This window comes from Bactrocera oleae, chromosome 3, assembly GCF_042242935.1.
Source record: "Bactrocera oleae isolate idBacOlea1 chromosome 3, idBacOlea1, whole genome shotgun sequence".
Classification (NCBI taxonomy): domain Eukaryota; kingdom Metazoa; phylum Arthropoda; class Insecta; order Diptera; family Tephritidae; genus Bactrocera; species Bactrocera oleae.
In genome coordinates this window covers 90,260,321-90,281,732 of record NC_091537.1, presented here as the reverse complement: position 1 = coordinate 90,281,732, position 21,412 = coordinate 90,260,321, and the positions used below count along the sequence as shown (strand labels likewise).

Here is a 21,412-nt window from a genome sequence, read left to right as displayed (position 1 = left end):
CACTTCTTGGCTTTTATGCGCTTATGATGCCACTGTGGCAGTGTGCAAGTCAGTGACCAGCAAAAAAGCGGAAAATCGTCAAAATATAATAAAAGCAACAGCGTAAGAAAAAACAACAACAAGGTTGGTTGTTGAAATTTACGCTTTTATGCAAACGATGCGGCGAAAGCAAAGTAGCAAGCAAGCACATACATATTTACATATGTATATACTTATGTACAAACATAAATATTTTTTCCAAATTTTTTCACACAACTACGTGCGCTTCCTGTCATTTCGCGCTGGCTGCGAAGCATGGCATACAAATTTTATGCTACAAGTATTTTCCCAACGACATCTTTTTACAACAACACATTTTATGTAAAAAAAATTTTTTTTTTTTTAATTTTTTAATTTAAATGTTTTTACAATTTTTAATATATTGCATTTTTGTGCATTTTTTTATACCACTGCATATTTTTTACGCGCAACACTGGTTTCCCTTCCGTTTTTTGTGCTATTTTCCTACACTTTCCGTATTTTGTAGCGGAAACCGGGCGTATGAGTAACATTTAAGCAGCATGACACGCCTTCAACTACTTCGCGTGCGTTTTAAAGCATGTGCAGCAGGAAGATGCGTAAAAATGTAATAAATTATAAAATTTACAAAAACAGCAACAATTCGCTTGCTGGCACATAATTTGCGTGATTGCATTTAATCAACTCGAACCCCATCTTGCCAGAACTTTACGCTGCAGTTCCCCGCTTTTAGCTTCCGCTTGTACTTTATTACTTGAAAATTGTGCCCTTTTCATTATTATTTTGTATTTTTTTCTTTTGCATTTTATCATTGTTTCTCACTCAAGCATAGCTAATTAGTCGATTGTCAATTTTTTGGCGCGGAATGGAGCTTGACTGCAGCTACTGCAACTGCCGCTCCACTGCTGTTTATGCAATAAATTCAATGCAGAAGTGGTGGGCATGCTAACCTCAGCGTGGCAGCTATCAGAACAAGTCAGTGTGCATGGGGTCACCATCGCCGCTATCCTACGACAACGAGTGCTGATAACTCCGAACGCCGTCGCGACGATTTGGCTGGTTGCACAGCATGCTTTGGAGTGCTTTGCGAGGGGAATGCTTCTATACATAAATATATATATACACATATAAATATATATATTTACATATAAATATATAAATATACATATACATTTGAATATATATTTATATACACATAAATATGTATGATGATGCCTCGTAGTATGCGCGCTGTGCCTCTGAAAGGGCGTTCACACCACTTGCGTTCTTAGTGTCACTCAGCAGATAGCGTTTACATACAAACATATAAATAGACTCTTATATGCTCATAAATAGATTAGGGTACATGGAACGTAAACATGAAACTTGTACGCATTTATTTGTTACAAATGTTGCATAACCCAAGATAATGCTTAGCAAATGAAAATGAAATGAAGCTTGAAGAAAAATTGGAATAAAGAGAAACAAGAAAAAATGCCAAAACGCATGTGTGATGTACATATGTTTATAAAAATGTATTTAGCACAGTACATGATTATAAAATTTTCGCATGAAATTTTGTTAAGTCCAAAACCAAAAAAGTCTTTTAGATGCCATTCTAATGTACGAAATTTTTACTGCTCCATTCTATGCGTTTTTTTCACTTGTTTTACATAAATAATTGGAAAATATACAGTATTGAAAAAATCGACAAAAGTTTGATCGGAAAGCAGTTTTACATATATGTATATTAGCTTCAAGAAGGAATAAATAAAATTATTACTGTCAACCTTAAATTTAATTTTATGACTTTCTTATCTGGAAAACCAATAATTTAAGAATTGTTCTCATTTGTTCCCTAAACTAAACACAAGAAGGCACTAGCGACTATTTTTGGTAAGAATAAATTGCTTAAAAATTTTCAATTTCTCTTCTTCGAAACAAATTTATAAAAATTAAAAAATAAAAATACTCTAATTCAATTAATTTTTCAAGGCTCCTTTTTCGCTCTCGGCAGCTTTTGTGTAATATTTTCTGCTTTAGCCCATTTTTATATTCAAATTAAGGGGTTATATCCACTTGCAAATTTCAAAAATAAATTTATTTGCATATATATACAATAGAATATATATATGTATATTCGAAAATATTTTCCGTAATTTTTAAGTTGTTTCGGCAAATAGTTTCGGAAATATTTTCCATAGTTTTTTAACTTAGTATAATCTACTTCTAAAAGTTTGAACGCGTTTTTCTCAAAGCACTGTTTCAGAGTCGGTGAGGAAAATTTTTTTAGAAACGAATCAAAGCTACTTAAAATTTTACAGGATCTTCTTAGATATATTTGTCAAAAGATTCTAGAAGGAAAATGATTGTTGGTAATAATTTCGATTTTTTTAGTGCTCTGAAGTGTAAATGTTTTCCTAAAAAACTACTTTTTCAAACATCAAAAATTTTATTAAGTCCAATTCTGTGATCACTACTTATATTCATCTATAATAGCATTGAATTGTTTAAACGAATTCAAAATTTTTCAAAATGAATCACCGATTGCTAAATTACATTAAATTCTGTAAATGTACCTAATTTTTATTTATTTGATAATTTGAAAATAAAATGCTTTTTCAAAAAAAAAATCAAGAACTCGTGATTTCTGACTTACAAGAAGATATTACCATTTAAGGTGTTAATATTCGACTTACAGAATATGCTCGTGATTGAAAGTCTTTTCTTGAGTGAAAAAAATGTACTTTATAAGTGGACAGCATAAAACTATTTTTCATTGAAATTTTCTGTTTTTATTTATCAGTTTAGGAAACTAAAATTTACTGCACAAAATTATAAATTCGCTAGTTCAATCGTAGTTAAATATAAATAATGGCGTTCCTATAAATATGGTATAAGCAAGTGGCTTGCTTTCTACTCAGTCATTGCTGTAATGTGTTTAATATTTGAAAAAAAAATCACAAGTCCAAAAAGAAGTATTCGCAAGTTGAACTAACATTCGATTATTGAGTAATGCGCAAAATATATTGAAACTAATTTTTTCCGTGAAAAAAAATACGCATTATACGAAATTATAAGTAAATTGGACTAACGCTTTAATTTGTTTACTACACCTACTTCTACTTCTCTTGTATGCTTCAAAGGTATCGGAAAACTCTCTACAAACTTTTCTTTACTCATTTGCACACTTTTTTTTCCATTTACGCTTTGCTTTCAATCTCTCGCATGCAGCTTTATCATACAACTTTTTTTTAATTACAGGTACTCTTTTAATTAGCGAAGCAATAAGCAAATTAAATAAACTTTATTCAGTGATTCAAGGCAATTAAGAGCAACACAAATGAGTGTATGATAAAAGTTAGCAAAAGTTACTAGCGTGAGAAATTCATGCGGACTTTGTTAAGCTTTAATGTAGAGGTAATTAAATGAAATAAAATTACATTAAAGAGATAAAAAAAACTGTTTGGTAAAGTGCATTAATAATATCCAAAACTTAGTAACGGTCAAGTTCATTCAAACGCTTTTAGTGAAATGCAATTCTCAACCGTTTCATAAATAATTTTTTATATAAATAATTTTAAAAAAAATTTTAATAAAAACTATTTGTAATCAAAGTGGTAAATAGTGAAATGTTTTTAAGAAAACTGCAGTGCTTATATGTTATATGTTATATACATAAATGTATATACATATGTTGTATACTATCTACTGCTATTAATGTATGCATGTATATATTTATTCAAGGCTTGCTAGCGTCATAGCACATACAATTTTTTTTTCACCAAAATCACAAGCACATATATTACTTATGTATATGACTAACTATTTTTATTTACATTATTTACCAGTACATTCTGCATACTTTTTATTTACTCACTGTATTTACCATCCGCAAACAGGCAGACATTGCCATTACACTCGCACAGCTGTTTTCTTTGCATTGCACGGAAATAACCTCCGCCATCACCTTGACAGAAATGTCATTAACCAAGTCAATCATTTAACTGCTCTTGTTCTTGCTATTGTTAATGTCGTTGTAGAACATTTAGTCATACATTCTGGTGACAATGCACCAGTTGCACACATCACACTGGCTTTTGCCGCGCCATTGTATTGCCGCCAATCAAAATATTTACTTTGGCATTAAAAGGAACTTCCGAGTTTGCAAAAAAGCACAAAAATCACAAAAATTCAAAAAGCAAACAGTGAGGAAAAAATTGTAAATGCAAAGTCAAAAAACGCTCTGCTGAAGGCAGCGCATCTTTCATTTCTCAATGTTAAATCAATAGTACGCACAAGCGCTCGGTTGAGAAGAAAAGCGCTTGGGGCAAATAAATCATTTTTGTTTTAATGTAAATAGTGTAAAAGACGTTTTGTTGACATCAATAAATAAGCGGGTAGTAATGACATTTTAGGGTATTTTTATTGAACTCAAATTTTTCTGAAAGCTTTATTTGCATTTTAGCTCGTATTTTCATTGAGCAACTTAAGTCAAAGAAATAAGGAAGGTTAATGAAATATAAGAATAATATAATATTATAGGTAATTATAATGAGTTGAGAGCTCGAAAATGTAAAGGATTTGTATGAGCAATAACTAAAAAATATTTAAAATTTTCAGATTTATGAACTCTGTGTGCGCATTGCTCTAAAGTTATTTACACAATTCAGCTGAAATTTCAATATGTTGAATATTTAATAAGAATCTGTAGAACAAAGAGTCAATTGCAAAAAGCACATAGGAAATTGTTGACCGAAAAGTCAATGTACAATTCCAGAAAGAGTGAAATATTCAGCGAAAATGGAAATTTAGTTGTATTGATGGAATGTGTAAACAAAACAGGCTTTATTAAGTGGCTAGGACACTTTGTTACACAGCGGCTTTAGGCAATAATTTTAATGCAAAATTTTGAACAATTAACGAAAAATATTACATTGATGCTTTGAAGATATGTTTAAAAAAAAATTAAAATTTTATGCTTTTAAAGAAATTTTTCTAAAAAAAAAAAAAAAAATTTTCTGTTTAAAATTTTTTTGTAATATATAATTTTTTTTTTAAATTTAATATTTATGTTAATTTTTTTTTTAATTTTATCTTTTGATACTTGAATAATTGTATTGTATAAATTTTTATTGTTTTTGGTTTTCAAACAATTATAAGTAGAAAAATCTTCCTCACCGCTTCACACCTACTTTGCAAGCTGCTTCAGGAGATCGGCTATGGGATCAATCAATCACAAAAAAACGTCTTTTTTCTGGATTACAAGTGGATCTTAATTCTTTTAAATCAACCACGATTTTTACATTTCAGAACGCGAATTGAAAATAAAGCTCGTGATTCAAGAAAAAATACAAACCCCAATATATGATATTATACACTAATTCTAGAACTCACAAGTCCAAAAAACAATTTCAAACTCAGCATTAAAGAAGGTAATAAAGAGAAGGCGTTCGGCATACAATTAATTTGTAACAGTAACAAGATTTAGTAAAGGAAAATTAATAAAAATTAGTATCTACTTGTTCTGAGGAAGTTTGGTGGATATAAGAAATCATTAAAAAATTATATAATATTTTTTAGTAACATTGATTCTAAAGGAAACTTGATGTTTAGCGTGTGACTTCGCTAAAACTGTATTGTCAATGCGCACAAATGTAGGCAACAATTTTTTAATTATACAGCTTTCTAAGAATTTTTTGGTAAGAAAGGTTTATAATTTTCAGTAGACAGCAACAAGTTCATAAAATAATATAAAAAATAAATACTAAAATATATTTAATAACATTATATGTACTATTTTTAATATATACTTTTCTACCTTTTCGTGTGCAATATCAATTGGTTTAGTCGCACGCATTTTATATGCCACTTAAACACCATTTGGCCCCAAAATATTAAATCGCGTTATCATTTGTGTCACAAAAAAGTTCTCCAACTAATCTAGTATTTAATAAAGAATCCATTGAGCCATAAGCTATGTATGTACACTGCATTATGTAGTTATTTATTAACACATATTTGTACCTCTGTTACAACAGCAACAACCAATAACCATCGGCCGGGAGAGCAGGTGTATTACAAATATGTTGTTGTTGGAATTATAGATAAAGTAAGCATTTTGTTTGTCAACAATGAAAGTAAGCGCAGGCATGCAAACAGTCGGCAGTAGGTTAAGCACGGTGTTGCACACACACACGCGCACACATACATACATACATATAAATACAATTGAATGCCTGTGAGTGCAGTTATATATAGAAACTTATAAATACGAAAGCCTGACGGCCGCATGTGGGTCATTGCTGATAAATGGGTAGTCAAATAAATCTGATAAATGAAATTGCAGTGACAAAAACACAATCAGTACAACAAAAAATATTCTTATATTGCACCGCTCGGTCGTTTAATGTGTATTTAATTAAGTTATATATAATATATTTCGAGATAATTTTTGGTTGACTTAGTTCTTTTTATACCCTGAATGGCGTATATTGAGTTTGACACAAGAAAATGTTGAAGATCTTACAAAATCGTTCTGAAATTTTGCACACGTCTTTTACTCACCAAGCAGCTGCACATTTGTCGGAATTGTCGATATCGGGCCTGTCAAGCATATAGCTGCCATACAAATTGAATGATCAAAATGAAGTCTTTGTATGGAAACCTTTTTTATTTAAAGAGATATCTTTATGAAATTTGGCTTGGATTATTACCCAAAGCAACGATGCAATCTCTGAATAAACTGGTCGGATCGGAGCACTATAGCATATAGCTGCCATACAAAATGATCGTCTTTGTATGGAAAGCTTTTTTCATTGTGCAGGGTATTATAGCTTCGGTGCCGCCAAAGTTTACGTGTTTTTTTTTTTTTTGCTACCTCTTTATTTTATCATTTGGCTTTATCAAAGCAATCGCTTATCGGGTAAAAGCTGTCAAAAGCAGCACATTGTGTATCAACTATGAGCATTAGCTGCCAAAAAGTGGTATTTTAGTTGCCAAATTACGACACTTAAGTTAGGATAGGGTAGGTATGTGCATGCCAGCATACTTATAACTAATAGATTTGTATATGTGTATGTTTATGCGCTCACTTTTATCGCCGCTGTCGCTTTCGTAACAATTACCCCGATTACGAAACGCGTACTTTTGCTTTAATTGTCTTGACGTGATGAGATAATAGGGCAATATGTTACACGATTTTCTTGGCGACGCTCGAGCATTTGTAAAAGCATGCATGCATATGCGGTTTTATAAATAGGCGCAACGAAATGCCGCAAAATGCAAAAAAATATAAATTCTCTTTTGTGTGTCAAACTAAAAATATCAAATGCATTTGGCTTTTGTTTGTAAGACGCGTATAATTTCGCTTTTTATTTTAACGCCTTGCCGTTTTATTTTTATTTCGCTTTATAATTTTTTTTTGCTCTTGTTTGCTATTTTATTTTATTTTATTTATTTTTTTTTAATTTTACTTTTTTTTATTATTTTTCTATTTTCTTTTTTATTATATAAATAATATTTTTATTTTTATTTTTTTTCTCTGTTTTTTTAATCTTTTTTTATTTTTTATCTCTGTTTTTTTATCTTTTTTTATTTTTTTTGTTTTTATTTTTATTTTTTTCTTTGTTTCACATAAGCAAATGCCTTTAAAAATAAAACAGACTCAAGTTTGCAACTATACAACACATACACATACATATGTATGGCGACAATTAGAGGCTGTTTGCCAAATGCTTTTGTAATTTTTGCTGCTTAGACGTCAGTGCGCCAGCAGTTAGTACACTTGACAATTACTTGAGGTTGAGCGGTGCAATAAATTCTTTTTTGTGCGGCACATTTGTAGCTAGTTAAGAGCAAACGACTACATCATATAACGGCTCATTCAAATAAAGGCACTCACACGTAAACAAACATACATATACACAAAAATATGTATATACATGCATACATATATACTCATATATACAGTATCATTCATATAAAATTTCACTTCTACATATAAATATCTGCTTGTGCTTACATCCGCCTTCAGCAGCGCTTGTCTCTCATCATCATCTGCGCTTTTTTCAGCACATTCGTATAGAATTGCACACTCAGCTTATTATGCAAATAAAGTTTCTTACATAAGCACCAACCATGTACATATGTACTTGTATATATGTTTGCATAAGTTTGCAGCTGTGAATTGCAACAATTAAAACTTATACAAAATTGTATCACTTTCAGAGCATTTATGTATGTATATAATTTTCTACATACTCGTATAAATAACATACATATGTATGTAGATATGTATTATATGTATGTCATGTGTGCAACTGCATTTGACTTTGATTCCAATTTGATTGCTGGTAGAACAATTACAGTCTAGTGTTGCTATTCCGCATTTGGTTCGTGACCGCAACAGAGATGGGTAAAATAATAATTTATCGATAACAAATATTTTATAATTTATCGATAATCGATTATTGATTAATATTGGTTACAATATAAAAAAATTTAATTTTTAAACTTCAAGGAAAACTAGAAAGGAAAAAATTAAAAAAAAAACTATGTCACTATTATAACCATGTTAAATGGTTAGATAAGCGATTAATCGACTTTTTAAAAAAACAGTAGTAAGTAAAAGAATATGTAAGAAAAATTTTTTTTTGAGAAAATAAATCAATTAATCGATAATAATAACCCCATAAACGATGTAAAAATTAGAAATTATCGATTAAGCCACTCTTTGAGAAAACTGGTATTAATAGTTGAATATATAAAATGCTTAGTAAAAAAGTTACATTTTGATATTAAATAAATAAATCAGTTATCTGGAAAAGGCTTAATTGTTTTGTTATCGATAATTTGCAAACAACAAGCGGTAAATATTTATATTTTATTAAAGCTACAAGAAAGGTCATGCTATGGATTCTAAGCATAATTGAATTCTACAGCCTAATAATCAAAGAAATATTACTTAATTTATCATTATATTAAAATTTTTTTTAAATTTCGAACATGAAGTATTTCTATATTATATACAAAATTTTAAATACTTTTTTTTAATTTAATATTTTTTGAAATTATTTTTATATATTTAATATTTTGTATGAGTGAAAGTATAATAAATTAAACATTTATGCGAAATATTAACAGTAGAAAGCAATAATATATCAGTTATCGATTACTTTTATGAAATTCAAATCAGAAAAACGTGTTTCACACTGTAATATATTTTGAAGTCGATTGAAATCTACACAGCATCACTTCGATTATATTTACCTTAAACTTTGTGGTATTATTTTGGGCCCTCCTGAATGTTGAAGTTTACGAAAAAATTGTAAGAGACCATTTTTGTAGAGAATAAAACTTCCAGTAAATATAAGAGGCGAGATACTTTTTTTAAATGATAGATACTGACATCTGAATTTTTCTTTCCAATAATAAGGAAAATATATGAAACAGAAAAGTAGAGAATTTTCCTATTAATATTAGGGGCTCATACTTGGAGAAAATTTTTTTGACAACCAGATTTTCTAAACATAAAGTAAAAAACCTGAATAATTGGTTAATTAATTTTATATAAATAAATTTCTTATCTGTACAGCAAGAAAACTCAAGATTTTTAGTATAGTGTTCACCTGTTTAAAATATATCGATTTAAGAATTATCTCTAAATAAAAAAATCGATAAATATTTCGATAATTTCTGACAGGATCCAGTATTACTAAAAATGGAAAACTATGCAATAAATCATGTTGTGCAAAAAGTTTAAAAACCCTGTACTGAGTAATATTTTCAATTTGTGGACAGTTTTTGGACTTCAATTGATTGCAAAAAGTTTGAAAGCCTCTGAACTAAGCTAGAACCATATCTGTAGACAGTTATTTAGATTTTAAATTATTCTTGAATTGACTGAAGTACTGAGTTACAAAAAGTAGTCAAATAATGTCAAACCTTATCATAATCCATTGTAATACATATCTCTATAAGAAAATCCGTAAGGGTTACTGCAAAGTAAGAACCTACTAATATTTCAAAAATAGTTTGTAGTTTATTGTTGTTTAAGAAATTTTTCAAGTTTAACGAACTTGAGTCAGCAATGATGCAAATATTATTCTGCGCTGACGGAACTAATACTTGATTCATAAATAAGTTTAATTTATTGAGTACAAATGAAGCAAGATTTAAAAATGTTTATAATAAAAAGTTTAAATTGAATTTGATATTATTTAAAAAAAAAAAAATTTTCGTATGTTTAATTAACATTTTTACATTTTTATTTCGCCAGAAAAGGAGCGGGCCCAACTTAGCTATATATTTTTTTAATTTTTAATTTTAATTATGCCTCATAATTCAGGCTTAACTCACTTTCGAAAATTTATTGTTATTTAACAAACAGCATACATATAAAAAATTACTATTTCAAAGTAACGGCAAAAATTCATGTGAATTTCGAACTTAAGTGCAAACAACAATTTGTATTTGTCCGAAAGCAAATTAGTTAGAATGCAAAACATGCGCTCAAATAATAATGATTAGCAGTGAAACACACGTAGGAAAAAAATAATTTTGCAAAGCAAAATATAAAAACAAAAAAACGAGAATAAAAGCAAAAGCAACAACATTTTGTTTATCTGTCATGCTATAACTATAACTAACTATATATATTTGTTTTTTCTGTAAGTGTGTGTATGTATTTTGTTTTGCCCAACACATGCGGCCAAAAAAGATAAGCTGTCAAGATTGGCAAATTTTATGAGCAACGTGCTTCAAACACCGGGCTCGGACCTTGTGTGACTTCTCTGTTTATATGTACGTAAGTGTATGTGCCTTTTATTTATTTACTTTTTGTTGCTATTTCATCTTTTGCGAACTCATTCCATTTGTTACTCTTTCCTCATCTTTGTTGCTATGCTTAGCTAAATTTTGTTTTTTTTTACTGTAAACTTTTTGCACTCGCTGTATACCTATATATTTCATAGTGATTCCGCACAATTTTTTTTGTTTATTTTCGAACTTTTCTTGCTCACTTTTTGCCGCGCGCAACACGAACTAAATTATTCAACAGCGAAAACAGCCGGCGGCGTGGCGCGTTTAAGGTTAAACGACCATTTGAGGTAATGGCCGGTTGTTGGCGGCTGTCCGGCGCGCTCGCTGGCACGGTGGGATGCGGCGGGCGCGCCGCTTGCTTACTGTTAGCGCGCATACATGTCAGTTGTTCTTACGTCACAGTAACTGAAATAAGTTGAATGAGCGCTGCCAAAATTAGCGCAAAGCTGAAAAGCGTCGGTGCGGGCGTGCTCTGCGCGAGAGCGTGGCGCGTCAAAGCTTAAAGCCACACGCTAGCGTGTTGAAATTCGTAGCGCGTTGTGCTGATGAAAGTGACGCTGCTTATCACGCGTTTGACGCTTATTAAATTAGCAACAATTTCCAGCGACATTTAATCAGCGGTATTTATTTATATTGAACTCTTTGGAAGCCGCATAAGGCCTGCAGTATCAGTGGCGGTCGCGACAGGTGCGCGACACGTCGTCGAGACGTCGGCGTGCGTCAATTATTTTTTTTTTTTTTTGTGAAATTCCACAACTGTATAGAATATTCGTGAACATGTGCGCGTACACGCTATTTCGCGGTTTTAGGCGTGAGGGTTTGGTCTTTTTTCCTTATGTAATTCTGTTCTGTTATAGTTCTGAGGTATTTTTAACACGCCTATTTCTGTTTCGCCAAATTTAAGCATGTGCTTTTTAGTTCTATTATGGCTTTTCTTATGCGATTTGTGTATGTAACTACGTAAAATAATTTTATGACGAGCCAGTAAACAAAATTCTCCTTTACATTTTTATACACAACTAAACATTATCATAAATTTTTTATTAAAATTTTCCAGTCTTCCTATAGTATTTATTTTCGGCAGTAGCCATTTATTATTTTCTGTTTTGTAGTTTTACTTTTTCTGAAATCCAAATACTTGCCTTCCCTTATCAGTCGAAAATTTACTAAATGTCTCATTTCGATTTTGTCTCCGATTTTTTTTTAGCTCTCTTTCGAAATTCTGCCTTTTTATAAAATTTTATTTTTCAATTACTTTTTATTTCGATTTCTTAGCATGTTTTCGTCGCTTATCATCTTCTCCTCACTCTTTTAATACCACATCAACTGTTCGGTTCACTGGGTTCAAGCCTATCCATCCGCCTATCTCACTATGTGTGGGTTTCAAAGTGTCAATGACTCTCTACTTTCATTTTGCAAACAAAACCACAGAGCTCCAAGACCCATATTTATATTTATAACTGTTTTGTTCTACAATCCATTGTCTGTCGACTGTGTTGCTATTATGACTGCGCTGTGCTTTTTTTAACCCTTCCATTGTTTATTCTTTCCCTTTCTCAATTTGTTTAGATCTAATCAAAAATGGTTTCCTACTTTCCCGGTCGCCGTTCCCAGCCTTATTTGTGTTTCTAGAAATTAGTGAATGTGCTTTTATTAAAATTATTTGTTGTCTAGTCAGCTTTACCTACATAATTATTAGTTGCTGTTTCTTCCCCACGTTATTAGGGCTGTTATGCCAGTTGTGTGCAGAATTAATAATGCTGAAATTGAGCCGATATTTCAGCTCTTATTAAAAATAGTGTATGAATTTTTTGCAGTAGCAATTTCCACTTTCACGTTCAAAGCTTTGCAATCGCATGAGCTTTGACTATTTTATTTTTCCAAATCTAAATATTTTCAATCTCAACTAAATTTGGCACTATTTTATCGATTTGTTAACAAAATTAGTGATGTTAAGCCAACGACTCTGAGCTTTCAAAGTTAAAAGCTCAGTTCAAAAGCTTTATCTAAAAGATCATTGATATGATCTTTATGCCTAATTTTGATATCGAATGGTCAGTTGATTATTTATATTAAGCTAATATGTTTCTTATATTCTTTTAAGACTTATTTTATTCGATAACTTCTGCTTAATGAATCGATTTTAAAATTTCGATATATATATTGCTTTCGGTTCCTCTGACACATTCGCCTCAATAATTTGCTTTTGTTGTTTTTACAATCGATAACTTCTGATACTTTCGATTACCGATAAACTTTTTGATAAAAATCGATTTTAAAAAGACATGAATTCATAAGAACAAACCAGTATACGGCTTTCAATCAATTTATTGGTAACAAATTTTTGGTCTATAATTTCATTAGCTGAATTATCATTTCACTAAGTTTCGATTATTTCAAAGGATAAGTTGATTCTGATACCGAAATGAGGATAATATATATGCATGTACATATAAAGTTGATAACTTTATTTTCTATAGTTTAATTAACTGAATTAACATTTCTCAAATATTCGATTATTTGAAAATAAATTTTTTAAAATTTTAGATATTTATAACGAAAAGATGCTAGAGGATTAGCTATATCAAAATCGGTTGTTGGTAAATTAACTGAGCAGTTACTAACTAAAATTACTCAATCAACATTATATTATTATTAATAGATCTTTAATCGATAAATACGGTCCTTGTGCTTCTAATAATCACGTTAAACAAGATATATAAATATAAATATTTCTGTAAATGTATCGATTTTTTATCGACAATAAATACGAAATTTATTTATTTATCGTTTCTAATAAGTTTATAATTCATTTTATTACAAATATATCGATTTTAAGTTGAGTACTCGATTCAAAAAATATTTTTTTTATATATTCGTACTTATAGTCGATTTAAGCAGTATATCGATTGCTCCATAACGATTTATAGTTATACCTTTAATTTCAAGTATTCACTATAAACAAGCAACTATTGAATCTATAAAGAATATGTATGTGAATTTACGGATTTTCTTATTTGAATGATAACAAATGCAAATATGTTCTATTTATCGATTGTAATAAATCGATAAAAAAAACTGAAATCTATCGATTATTTTGTAGTATTTTCGATTTAAAAATATTATATTTTGTACTGATAATCGATTTTAGTAGCATATCGATTGCTTCTTAACAATTTATATATATACTTTAGCACCTCTTAGCGTCGTCCTTTGAGGCTTTAGCTTTATTTTTACTATTGTTCTTACATATAACACTTTTTATTTCATTTATAGCTTAAAAAACTTGTTGTTATTCGCTTTCATTTTTTCTGATATTTTCTTAGTTCTTATTAATTTGACTACCATTTTTATTTAAATATATTATATAGATTAATTTTATTATTATTTTTTCCAATATTTTACTTGATATTTACGAATCTTCTACGAGTTTATTGCACATATCGCCTTTTCTGTTGTTGTCATCCAGCGTCCGAGCGATTAAGCCGCAATACTTTTAATACGTGATATGTTTTAATTTCATTACACTCACAATTTTAGTTGGAAAATTATAAAAACAAAACAGCGCAGTCGTTAGCTTGTTTTCTACTCATCGAAGTTCAGTGCCCCTGTATTTAAGTGATACTCGCATAGCGGTGCTCGCATTGGCTTGTGTAATAATTCAAAATTCATTTAGCACAATTGAAATTACGTCAAATGTGGAAACTGTTTTAGCGTGGCAGCAATGTGAAACAAATATGAAATGCAAAAACAAAAAGGTCGCTGAAGGTTCAATGAACGCGCCGAGCACAATTAAAACAAGTGTGACTTGAGTGCGCCAAGAAATTGCAGCTAAATTCAAGTATTTATTTAAAGAACTAAGTGAATTTTTCAAAAGGAAAATACTACAAAGAACATTCTTTCGCACCTCGTAGCTTTTCAACTTTTCATAATGAAATTCACCACCAGCCCTTTTATATTTTTTGTAGCCTGTGCTGCATTTTCCGGCACTTGAAAGTAAAGTTCTAAGTTTCCGCCTTCATCAGCGCCGAGTGTAGTGCTTAATAGCTGCGTAAAAAATGCTTAAAGTTTGTAATTAATCCTGTTAAAAATCCATTTCACCTGAGCCACCACAAATGAACTCGACTCAGGGCTGAAGCCAATAGTTTGTTGCTCTTGCTGCAATTTGCTTGCGTTTGCTTTGTTAATGTTGTTGGTTTCCCCGTAGCCTTTTTTTTTTTTTTTGTTGAAATTGTTGCTTTTGTTTTTATTGTTAACGTTTTTTGCATTGTTTCTTGTTTATTGTTTACTTCTTCACTATTTTCCATTCTATTCAAGCTCTCGTGCGCATAAAAGTATGCTTCTCAAAGCTTTTCCCGTATTAATTTCGCTTGAGTAGTCGCTGAGCCTCGCAAATGTTGGAGAACTCAAGGTTGAAGTGTGTGCACTCAACGGTTTTTCAGGGTGCTTAAAGGCAAACGTGGGAAGCCGTACAAAAATTAGCGTGAAACCGCGGTGCGACTTGTAATGAGAAATATGAGCTACGCAAGTCGGTGTAGGGATAAGGAGGTAGGATTAAGCAGTAGATAAGACCAAGTGCTCCAAAGAAGTTTGTATGCAAACTATTTCTTGTATGAGAATATATTTAGTGGCGCTTTTGAGAAGTGGATCCATGTTATGGATGGAGAAATACGTTAAATATTGTAAAAAGAACCTTATCAGCTCGGGTAACCATGCTGTAATTGACTTTTCATTTACTATGAGTATAGACACCATGAATTCTAATTCAAATTTTTCATTTCTTATATATATACCCTATATTGAGTGAAGGTCACAAATATCTGCCGAATTACTCCTGAAATCATTGCGATAAGGCTGCTAGCGCATAAGAGTGATAAAGTTGAAGCAAAGCTTAAGAGGTAAATATAGTTTTAGGAAGTTTGGTCTCAGAGAAAAATACGTCTACAGTAAGAATTGCTTCTTCTCGGTTTCTTAATAAAGTACTCACGTTCGAAAGTTGGATACACAGTGGCATAAAACTAAAACCTAAACTGACTTACACCAATATCTGCGAAACAAAAACTTATTTTAAGGTTAGATAATTAAAAAAAAAAAAAAAGATGAAATTTCAGTTTCAATGCTTTTGCTTTCCGAAAAGATAAGTTCTTGAGAGAATATTGGAAATCTCTTTGAGATGTTGCTTGGCAGCAGCATTTCGGCACAGGGTGCCAATTCTCGAAAAGAGTGTGTGAATTAACCATTTTATCTAAAAGGTGCATGTTTAATTCACAGTTATTCTTACTGTTCCTCAAAAGTGAGTTTAACTTCTTATTTATATTAGCTTTTTACGTCTTTTATAGTTTTGGATTTCTTTGAACTTCCGCCAACGCATAGAAAGGGAAATGAACGCATTGTGATGCGAGGCCCGTAAAAGTCGTAACAAATAAAGACAATACCAAGCACAGCAAAAGCTATTTTTTACGCAAATTTTTCTTTACTTTTCACTCTTCACCACACAAACCATCCATCAGAAGCCAAATCGGTAGTCCGACAACCACGTGCGGCCTGCCAGCCCACAGCGCTTAGCCACTTACAAATGCGTGTGTGTGTATGCGTATGTGAATTTGTATATAATATCCACATGTGTGCATATATTAACTTTTCTATTTGTAGCTAATAACGTACCAAATAATTTTCGCACCCCGCAACGGCACAACGCCATCATTGTCTGTGGTGGCATCTTAATTGGTGGCAACTCTTCGTTGTAATGGAATTTATGCCGGAAAGTCAATTTGTTATGGTTTTCGCCGATTCGCGTCGGCAAGTGCGTATCATCACTTTTTGCCGAAACTGTTGATTCGCAGACATACTTGGATGGATACTTATGAGCTTCCACATTTATCTTCGCGCTTCTTACGCTTTGTCTTTTGTGTGCTTTTGAAGGCGTCAGTGAAGGGATTGGTAAAGAGGATTTCGGCAGAAATCTTGGTACGTGCCTTTAATGAGTTTCGAATTTAAAGTGTGTCGGTTTTTCTGTGTAATAGTCTAGGTATTTACATGTATATATGTATGAATATATGTCGGAAATTCGGTGTGCAATTCAAGTAGCTTTTTATATAATTATGTGGGTAATTTGTGTGGAATTTAGAGTGTGAATTTGGCAACATTTACGGAATGTTAATAAGGTGCTAAGGCAGTGGTAGGTTCCGTGTAGTTGATGGAGAATATGTGTTGAAAAGAAATTCGTATGAAGTGCGAATATACTGAAGTTTATATGAATCTTCTTATAAGCTAAATACACACGGGCAAAGTTGAAGTGGTAGTGATAAGTGGAATTAAGATATTTTCGTAAATTTAAATTTTAAGATAAACATTTTTTTTCATAAATCAGATTTTTCATTGTGAATTATTAAATTTTTCATTAAAAATACAAAATTATATTCTAAAACTGTCACTGTCAGCTAACATTATTCGATTGTAAAATAAATAGTTTGCTTCATGTATGCAACTTTACCACTAAGATATTATATTAACGATTTTTCTAAATTCGCTGATTTAGTAAATGTATGCTGTTGACTAATCGACTTTTATCATCGATTATTATTTTTAACTCGATAATTTCATATTTTTACATCTTTACTGAAGATTTAGCAATTCGCGCAATCGATTGTTTTTTAAATCCTATAAATTTACATTTGATGAGAAACTTTTATTTTGTCGAAGTTTTTCCTGTAATAATCTGTATTTTACTCAATCTTTGAATATAGAATAAATTTATCGATTTTTAATAGATTTGTAGCTAATTTATCGATTTTTACAGTCATCGATTATTATATTTATAAATTTTTGTTTTGTTAATTTTATATTTTTATATTTATTTAACATTTCTCACAATCGATTTTATTTTTTCTTCAATCCTATAAAATTATATTAAATAGGAAATTATTTTTTTTGTCGAATTTTTTATTGTAATGATATGTATTTTACTCAACTTTTTGGATACCATATTATACATTTTTAACATATTTATCGATTTTACAATGAACTATTATTTACCTTTATATATGCCTTTAATTTATCGGTTTTCGCCATAGACTATAATTTTATTAATTTTTATTTCGATACTTTTACGTTTTCAGATTGATTTTTAAATATTTCGAAATTCTCATATGATATCTATTAATTCAATTCTATAAATTTAAATTAAATAAGAAATTTTTTTTTTTTATTAATTTATTAAACGTATTTAAATCGATAATTAACAAATTGTTACAATTATATAGCTAACTTTCATCAATTATATAGCTAACTAATCGAATTTTAATCGACTTTTGTAGATAATTTATCGATTTTTATAAATGTTTTATACTTTCACATATATTACATAGCTTATAGACTTATCGAATTTTAAACGCTATTGTAGCTGACTATTATATTTTTACCATCGAATATTCGATTTTTCTGTTTATGAAAGATCTATCAATAATTTAATAAGTTCTTTGAATTAATTGAACGAAGTTATTTTTTAAAATACTAATTGAATATAAATAAAAATCGTTTCTTTGCGTTTTTATAGATCATTTTTTAAAGACGTTTAGTTTTTTTTTTTTGTACCAATTTAAGGTTTAAAGTAAAATTTTTATTTAGCTCACCTTAATACACGACTTCAATTATTGCTTCCTTTTTTGTAAATGTTCTGCAGAAATTAGCTGTAAAGATAAGAAAGATAGATTGTGTGAAATAAAAGTCAAAATTAAGAACTTTAATTATATAAAGATTTGCCGCTTGCAATTAAGCCACGAAAGTGCTATTAAAATTTTGAAATTTCGGTAACAAATGCCAAATGCAAAAGTAACAGTTGAGAAAACTGGTTAATCTGCTAATTGCATTATATTATATATGTAAAAATGTATAATATTTTATTTTTTGCATTTAAATTTTTTTAAATATTTTTTGTTATTTGTTACTTTTTTTTATTGTATATATTTTTAAATATATTTTTATATATTTTTTAATTTTTGTTATATTTAAAATTTTTTTAACCTTTTTTTATAATTTTTTGTATATATTTTTAAAATATTTTTTTAAATATAATTTTAAAACTTTTTTGTATTGTATTTGTTGAATTTTCTTAAATATTTTTTTGTTTTTAATTTTTATATTTTAAATAAGTATAAATACAAATATTTTTAGTTAAATATTTTTATTATTTGAATTTTTATCATTTTGTATTAATTACTAGTTTACTATAAGTTTTTTTTTAAATTATATTAATTTTTATATTATAATTAATTTTGTTATTTTAATAAAATTTGTTAACTTATTATTGTTTTATTTATTATTTCTATTATTATTTTATCAATTTTGTATGTGCATTTATTCTTCTTCTTCTCTTTTGACACTTTATTCGTGGCTACTGCTGATGGCTGGTTATTAAAAGTGACTAAACAGCAAATATTGTGGTAATAAAATAAAAGTTTAGCAAAAATTAATTGCTATGTCCAAAAAGCTGAACATACTACTAAAAAAGTGTCATTAATCAAATGTAGAAAAACATGTATGGCGTAGCTAAATTTATATACAACATTTATCCAAACATTTCCGAGGCGAATTGGAGTTAATTATATTTTGTTAGTTATTATTTTAAAGTTGTTTACGATTTTTTATATTTATTTTACACTTCATTTTGTATGTTTTCTTTACCTTACTCAATTTAATTTAATAACACGATAATACTCGGTTTATGCTTGTACATTAATTAGTGGCTCTCAGCAATGGGCAAAAAGCCAAAACAAGCGTTTAGCAAGTGCTTCCACTCATTTGCATATGAACATATGTATCCAAGTTTTGTAACTTCCCACTTGCATGCGAAAAAATTGGCATTTTTCTAGCGTCACTTAATTCAAATCGAATGCGCAATGTTGCCAATAAGGAAGCGCCGGACGCCCATTATAGCTAGCTGTCATCAGCGCTTTGCCTATTCGTTTACGAACATATTAATTTGAATCTAGACAAGCTTTGATTTCCACCAACACTCCTGCCAACTGTCTGTCCGCACACTCCTACCGCCTGCTACAGCACATATGTCTAGTTGGCTCGTTCTAAAAATAGCAATAACCACAGTCCAAGTGGTATTTAAAAGTCCATTAAATGATATACAATACATATATAGTCAATTACAATAAATATATATATATATATATATATATCATTCGTTGAATATAGTTTGTATACTAAGGTATTTTTCTAGTATCCTTCAGCACTTTCTCTGTTGCCATGTGCATGCTGACTTTCTTCGCCCCTTGTTGCCTTTATCGTTTCGCTTCAGTCATGAACTCGAAGTTGTATCGACATAATCTTCTTTGTACGAATATATATGTGTGTTTGCCCTATCTTATTTGAAGACAAACAATTTTTCCTGATCAATTGAGACTACTTGCTCCAAAACTATTAACCCTTAAGTAGGCATGTGAGCCTTAAAGGAACAGGTGATTAGTTTTGGTGTTGTCGGAACCAGGAAGATTGCTGGCAGCTGCGTTGAACAGTTAACAGATGCTGAATATTAAGGAAGACATTAGATTAGAACTTATTAATATATGCTCTTGCAGCCTATATATCATGGCTACGAGCCTCTCATTTCAGTTTTCAAACAGTTTTAATATCTATTCTACAATATCAAAGTAAAAAATAAAAATTAAAAATTTATTTTATTTCTATTTTATTTTTTTATTTTTTCATTTCCTTGATTATTTTAAATTTTTTAAATATTTTTCTGTCATTTTTTACCCCTTTGAGTACAAAGCATACTCATATGTTCGCAGGTCAAGCACATTGCCACCTACTAATACACACTCACCTTTACATTTCTTGATCCATACATACATATGTATATATTTAGAATGCAAATAAATCCATTACAACAAAAGCAACAAAACTATATTGTCAACCACTATGCAAAGACAAGTGTTGAGGTATCTGCTTACTGAAATCGAACAATTGGAAAACTTGCTGGCAACCACCGTCTGTGAGTGTCACATTCAACCCGAGGTTTATTGAACTGTTAGTAAAGAATAGCACAGGAAACCAAAAGCCACAAAATAAATATCTTGCATATATGGATGTACGTGTGGATAAGTAAGAATAGCTACATTTAAGTTAAGGAGAATACTATTTATAAGCTAGTAGTTGGAAATGATATTATAAAGGCGACATTAAATAAAAATAATAATTTAATACGAAGAAACATAAAAACAAGAAAAAACGTAAACTTCAATACCCTTCACAGGTGCATTTCTTATAGCATAAAAGGGTATAAAAATATATTTAGTTTTATTTTGAACGGTCAGTTTGTATGGCAACTATATGCTATAGTTGTCCGATCTGAACAATTTTTTCGGAGATTATATCGCTGCCTTGGAAAATAATCTATGACAAATTTTGCTAATCTCATAAAATAAAATAAGTTTCCATACAAGCACTTGAGTGTGATCGATCAATTTGTATGGCAACTATATTATAAAGTGGTCCGATATCAGTGTTTCCCATAAATTAGCAGCTTCTTAAGAAGAAAAGGATGTGTGTAAAATTTCAGATCGATATCTCAAAAACTGAGATA

The 21,412-nt window shown here is 30.0% G+C and overlaps 1 protein-coding gene across 2 annotated transcripts in view; it reads right to left on the bottom strand.

Annotated features, from left to right (window-relative positions):
- The window catches only part of Dyrk2 (Dual-specificity tyrosine phosphorylation-regulated kinase 2), a 149,893-nt gene that overhangs the window by 82,138 nt on the left and 46,343 nt on the right, over positions 1-21,412 (bottom strand). For both annotated transcript variants that reach the window (XM_014232168.3, XM_070107198.1), the window contains exon 3: positions 18,450-18,506. The gene's annotated coding sequence lies outside the window, so the exon portion shown is untranslated. The remainder of the gene's footprint in view (positions 1-18,449; positions 18,507-21,412) is intronic.